The 6,599-nt window shown below is 35.7% G+C and overlaps 1 protein-coding gene across 4 annotated transcripts in view; it reads left to right on the top strand.

Moving 5' to 3' along the window:
* The window catches only part of SYT1 (synaptotagmin 1), a 277,485-nt gene that overhangs the window by 139,796 nt on the left and 131,090 nt on the right, over positions 1-6,599 (top strand). The window contains exon 2 of one of the 4 annotated variants that reach the window (XM_026865095.1): positions 930-937. The exons of the other annotated variants lie outside the window; for them this stretch is intronic. The gene's annotated coding sequence lies outside the window, so the exon portion shown is untranslated. The remainder of the gene's footprint in view (positions 1-929; positions 938-6,599) is intronic. 4 annotated transcript variants of the gene reach the window in all.

The following is a 6,599-nucleotide window of genomic DNA, read 5'->3' as shown; positions in this document are numbered from 1 at the left end:
CTTCTTTCCTTCCTTCCTTCCTTCCTTCCTTCCTTCCGTCTCCCTCCCTCCCTTCTTTCTCTCTTTCTCTCTTTCTCTCTTTCTCTCTTTCTCTCTTTTTCTCTCTTTCTCTCTTTCTCTCTTTCTCTCTTTCTCTCTTTCTCTCTCTCTTTCTCTCTTTCTCTTTCTTTCCTTATCAAAGACCTCTGTCATTTTCAAGCAGCATTTGCAGTGGTAGAGGAAAATGGAGGGGTTAAATTATACATATTCTAATGCTTTGACAGATTTAGTAACCTCACTGCTGCTGAAACATGACAACAATGTCAACATCCAGAGAGACAGGGCTGTCTCTTGCCCCATTACATCTAAAAATCAAAAGAAATGCATGACTAAGAAATAATATACTTAGGGGAAAATAAGCATTTCAGAACATTGTCAGGGAAACAGGCATTTATATAGTGAACATATACAGGGGATTCACCACTCTTGACTTACTGCAAGGCTCTTTGCTCTTAATTTTTATGTTTCTCTGTAAGCTGCCGTGTCTCCTCTGGCTCCCGTGTGCTCTTCTGAGTTGCAGGAGTGGAAGTTTAAAGTGCAGTCAGAAAATTATGACTTTTAGCTGGAAAGAAAATAGTGTTGGCTTCACTGTTCTCATTTAAATTAACAGCAGTCTTATCAACAGCGTAAGGAGTGAGTCTGAAAATACCATTTTGCATATCTTGTTGCTGCAAAATATACAGTGATCAGCTGTTCATAGATTACATATCAGACTGAGGCTCTTTCTGAATATCTGAGCTAAAGTTTCTCTCGCACAGACCCTGCAGTGTAAGATATTTCAGAGCCCTATATGTTGAACAGTTCTGCTGTATTTAATAATGGGTGACTAGGAAGCTGAAAAGGAAACCTGTAGATTGTGCCATGTACTTGAGGTATTTGTCTTTCTCCAGTGTTGACAGTGTTCATATCCCTCCTGAAATACTCAGATGGTCCACTGGGTAGATTGTTTTCTGTGACATCATATGGTTAGCTTTGAAACATACTTAGAGATGAAATTGTATGTTGTAATTATTTCAGTTAAATAAATGTGTTTATCATGACAGAGAACTGTGAACCATTCTATGCCTATTCTATATATATTCTACATTTATTAGATATACAGTGAATTTTAAAATGTGAAATAGGTTAAGAAAACTACACAAAGCTTTGGATATTATTTGGATATAACTCATACTCAGATAAGAGGTTTTTCAGTATAAATATTAGACTGAAAATCTTACAGTAGTTCGTTTTCCTATGACAGTGAGTTTGGATTTGGTCATCAAGTTAGTGTCTTTCAGTTGTTTTTCCAAAAATTTTTGTTTCTATTCTAAACAAATTCTGGAGACTGATACTGAGCTCATGTCTAATATTGGGAAGATTTGTTGCCTGGTCTAGGACTGTGCTGTAGATAACTGAGTCTAACTAGCTGTTTCAGGACCTTTGGCAGGACACGCTGGCATAGTAATTTCTAAAAGTAGCCTTGGGCTTTTGGGGGATAGGTTTAGGTGCTTTATCTTGTTCATTCTCTCAAGCCAATTAAACTATTGGTGTGGTATTAGTAGCATGCACTGGAAAACAGCTTTAAAGAGCCAATATACAGCTGGGGTCTAGAAAGCGTCAGTTGATGTTTTACATATGACAGCGGGAGAAATGACTCTCCTCCACTAAAAGAGGTGCAGGAGTGATTCTATGGGGGTTTGCTGGGACATTTCTTGTGCATTGGTAGCGGCACAGACAGGACACCTCAATTCACCTACCAAGCTTCTTTATCAGAACTTTTATCCCCATGAAATATTGAGCCTTTCATGTACCATCTGTAAAGCAATACTAAATGTGGATTGCATTGTAAGCTTTTGTGGTAGTGGTGAAAAGGCTGTCTGATATGACATCTTTTCCATGACCTTCCATTCTTCTGAAAATGTACTTACAGACCCATCTGTATAAAAAACCAAGAAAGTCTCTTTTCTGAGCTTGTCTTTTAAAATAAATGTCCATTACTGAAGCTAGAAAGATAGTGTATTTCATTAATAGGAAGATGAATTAGTAAAGATGTATTATTAACATCCCAGAATACTTAAATCTAGGAAGAGATCGTTTATTGTAGATATCTTTAGACATTCTGGTAATGTTCTCATCTTCTTAATGATTAATTAATTTCATCAAAAACAGTATAATGGAATAGGGTAAATTTTCAGTCTGGTGTCAAACCTTTCACTGGTAGCACTGCATACTTACCCATGGCATATCAGCACTGAAAGCTAATAATTTATTTCTTTCAGTGCACAGGAGCTGTAAACAAAAATGACAGAGGAACACAACCGATGTTAACGTGTTTGGGTTTTTTTTTTTTCTTTCTTGGATAAATTTTGTGATTACATTTCAAGCTGGGTGTAACTGCTGAGGTGAACATGTTTAGGATGCTGAGAAGATAAGCTATCCAGGAAATACTGTTTAACAATATAGATCCAAACTTACAGCTCTTCAGGCTTACTGAGGTACAGTGACCAGCTCTACTACAGTTACAGCATTAAACATTGAACAAATGATGACAATTACTTCTGAAAACTTATACATTTACTCATAGTAACACTATGTTTGCATGTTTTGAATAATTTCATTAATTTTAATTTCTAGTATGGCAGAAAAATTTGAGAGGCAAAAAGGTAAAAGGACACTTTTCAGGAAATTTCTCATTGGCAGGGAATGATTTGATCAGCATGGTATGTCTGACCTATTTGCTGTCTCACTCCACCCAGTTTGTATTCAGCAGATAAGAGGAAGAATAACCAAAATTAAATTGTCTGAAATCCACCATGTAGAAGGAATGTCACCAATTTTATTTCCATGAGATAAAGTATTCACTAAGTCCTTTAGCCACTGCTGTGGTATACTTGCTGTAATTTAACCACATAAAAACCGTTCAAATTTGCTTTGCTCCCCTTTGGGCTAAAACAAGTAAAAATTTCCCATGGGATTAGTCCATATCTTGGATATGCCAGAATATTTGCAAATAAAGGCTGTTGCCCTTGGAACATGTTCTTTCAGCTCTGATTTCCAGAGTTTACTCCATGCTTTGTAATCATCCATGCTAAAGTCTTACTCCTCTTCGTTAATTCTCTCTTAAGAGTAGTTACTACTTTACCACTCCCTTAAGAGGTGCTTTCCAATGGACTCTCACCATCAGGATCCATAGCAGCATACTAAGGCAGTCAGCCAATACGTTGTTCCTCCATAGGGAAATCTCTTGCTTATGAATCTCCATTTGTATATTACTCAGATGCTTCATTTTCAGAGGAAGTCATGTAGGAGTAATGTAGAAGTTTGAGCTGTGACTTATTTTTGTCAGAGGGAAGTAAGGCTCTAAACCCCTGACCTCCTCAAGGGTTCAAATCATCATCTCTAGATTTTCATTCAACACTTACTACTTCTGTATAGAGACAACCCCTGACCTCTTCAAGGACACTTACTACTTCTGTACACTTACTACTTCTGTATAGAGACAACCCCTTCTGTACACTTACTACTTCTGTATAGAGACAACCCCTGACCTCCTCAAGGGTTCAAATCATCATCTCTAGATTTTCATTCAACACTTACTACTTCTGTATAGAGACAACAAGCATTACGTTGAAGTATTCCATGTATTTGTTCTTTGTTTTGTTTTACATGTCTTATAATGATTTTATGGCAATAGAATGGCTGGGCAGTGGTATACCAAAGAATTGGCATGCTCAGGGAATATTGTCTATGCTGTGTTTTGTAGAAGCATGTAAAGTAAATTGTATTTTTATGTATGACTATGAATGTACTTTTATTTATGGCTGTATGTTGCACATGAAATATGTAATGTTTCATACCTAGCAGTATAATCATCTTGTGAATACTGAATTGAAAATCATAATTGAATTCTATGACATTTCTTTTTTTATGAAATTTTTGCTTTCAACTATAATTTCATAAATGTCAAATAATCTGCTAGTATTATGTAGATCTTTACCTTCAGCAGTGCACTGCAGCATTAAAGTAACCCCTTTTTTTGTCAAAGGCTAATTTAAATCTAATTATTCAGTGCTCTGCAGACACTAATAATATCACAGTGTTTATACCATTATTGTGGAAAGCTGCAGCATTACAATAATAAAAGCCATTAGATGTTATCTCTATAAGGGAGTGAGCATGTGCTCTTAAGAAAATTTTTTACTGCAGAAAGCTTTTTCTGAGACAAGATTCTTTTTCAGCTCCTTCACACCCATTCAAAATATCAAGACAGTGTCACTGGCATATAAAGGTCAAAGGCTCTGTAGCACATCTCAAAGCATTTGTGCATGCCTCATTAGATGTAGTGACCTCTAACTGCATTAGGACTCTACCAAGGATTGTTCCTGGAGTTCAGAAGAATACTCTGGTGTGTTATTTTTTCCTTCTTTTAAATAAATGGAAGTGTAAAGCTTCAAATTTCTTCTCATAATATATTTTCAAAATATATCTCTGAAACTAGAAGCAAATAAATTACATTTGCCTTAATTTTTAATTAGCTGAAAGTCATCACTGCAAATTGTGTCTTCCATTACAGAATAAAACAGTCAACTGCCAGGCCTGAAATAATTAAGCAATATATTATAATTAAGCAATTTAATTTTGATTTAATTATGATATATCATACAACTTTTCTTCTGATTTAACTGACATTCATTGACAGAATGCTGTAATGTAAAACAGCGCTAATGTTTACAGCTGATGGCTCTGCATGTTTTGCTTCATAGTATTTGGCATTCATCAGAGCATATGGAAAAAGTCTTCTAGTCTGGAATAGCTGGCACATTATTTCATACTAACCAAATTATGCACTGCATGTTTTTCCCCAATGTTATTTTGGGAGGCAAGTGGGGAAATCATTGCAGACATCGAACTTGAGCCAAAGTTCATGGATATTAACTGGAATCTTTCCATCGACTTCGATCTGCTTTAGATAGTGAACTGCTCCCATGTTGTTATGGGCAAATAGATAAGACTGCTGCATGCTTATGAAATATTTATGGAGCTGTATCATATACATATTCTGTGTCAACATCAACATGATTTTATATTAGGCTAGAGACTATGAGGGCAAAGGCAGAAGTGATGGGCAGGCAGGGAATACCACTTCATTCAGTGCTGCATCAATAAAATTGCTGCAAAATATCCACTAAATTGCTTCTTCAGAAGAAGGCCAGTCCCCTATTTAGTTAATTTTTTTTTTCATTGGATGACAGTATTTCAGAATGGCTTCTATTCCAGACTAAACTTGTGTGCAAACCCCTGTTTAATGGCAGAAATGGTGAGGGTGATTTTAAAAGGTTCATTTTGCCTGCAGTTAGGTCTGTGCTTACAGGTCTTCGTGACCGTGGGCTTGTAGTAGTAAAGTTGAAGGACTAGAAGCCAATTCTCATCTTGATTTAGTGATTTGAGCACTCTCCGCAACATCCATGAAAACAGTCACTTAAGGCAGAAAATCTCATGATTCATCATATTGCATGCAGTCAGACGTTCCTATGCCCTTTTAATTTTGATGTTTACCCTTTTTTTCCTATGGTGATATTTAAATTTCTCAGCAAAAGGTCAACGGCCAAATGCCTTTTAGGGCTGAGAGCAATTGTACACTCAGAGCAATAATGACTGTTATCTCTCAAACTCTTTCTCCCTCTTTTTTTTTTAAGGAAAACAGAATAATTATTCAGATCAGTAATATTTAGGATGTGGCAGAAAATCAGAAGAGTGTGTTCAAAACCAATATAAACATTTCAACCAACCTTCTGGTGATACTTGAAAATGCTTTGTGGGTGTCATCTCACCTTCAACCCACTGGCTCAAAATTCTTTGTTTTATAATGTATGCTAAAGTAAAGGTTTTGCAAAATGCCCGTTAAACAACTTGAAATTAAAAATATAATGATGTGGGATTATGTTTGTGACAGCCTCTTAGACATTTCAATATGGTTGCATTTAGATACCCTACAGATGTTGGAGCTTCATGAATACACCAATGAGACATTTGAATAATTTAAGAGAATATTGTCCATAGCAAATGTCACATGAAATAACTGGAAGGAAAAGTACCTTTGATAAGTGAAGATAAAAATGGATGCAAATCAGTTTCCGTTTCATATACAACTTGTTTAAATAGGAAATAGTAGGTTATTACTTTGACAGGAAATCTTGAAGTGTTTTTGTTATATCCTTATCACTTCATTTATTTTATATAGAAACTTTGGCCATGATCCATACCTCTCTAACTCTCATAGAAAAATAATTCTGTAAATCCACTGTGAAATTTGCACATAGGGAGCAGTTATTACCCAATTTGCTTATACATTCAAAATCGAAGAGCAAAGCGTAAATCTGCATGAGAGTTTTACAGGAATTTTGAGGCTTCAAATTCAGCAGTTCAAAATGCAGCACCATTGGAGAAGAACTCTAAGCAATAAAATGATTCTAGCTGAAATTAACCCTGTAAAAGACTTTTCTCTCTTGTCTAATAAATATTTTATGAAGAACATGAAGCAATATGCTGATCCAGTCGTAATTTACCTAGTAAGCATA

Source organism: Athene cunicularia, assembly GCF_003259725.1.
Source record: "Athene cunicularia isolate RWA chromosome 1 unlocalized genomic scaffold, athCun1 chr1_part2, whole genome shotgun sequence".
NCBI classification, from domain to species: Eukaryota; Metazoa; Chordata; class Aves; order Strigiformes; family Strigidae; genus Athene; species Athene cunicularia.
Note: the sequence above shows the minus strand (reverse complement) of the source record. Positions and strands in the feature narration are given on the sequence as shown.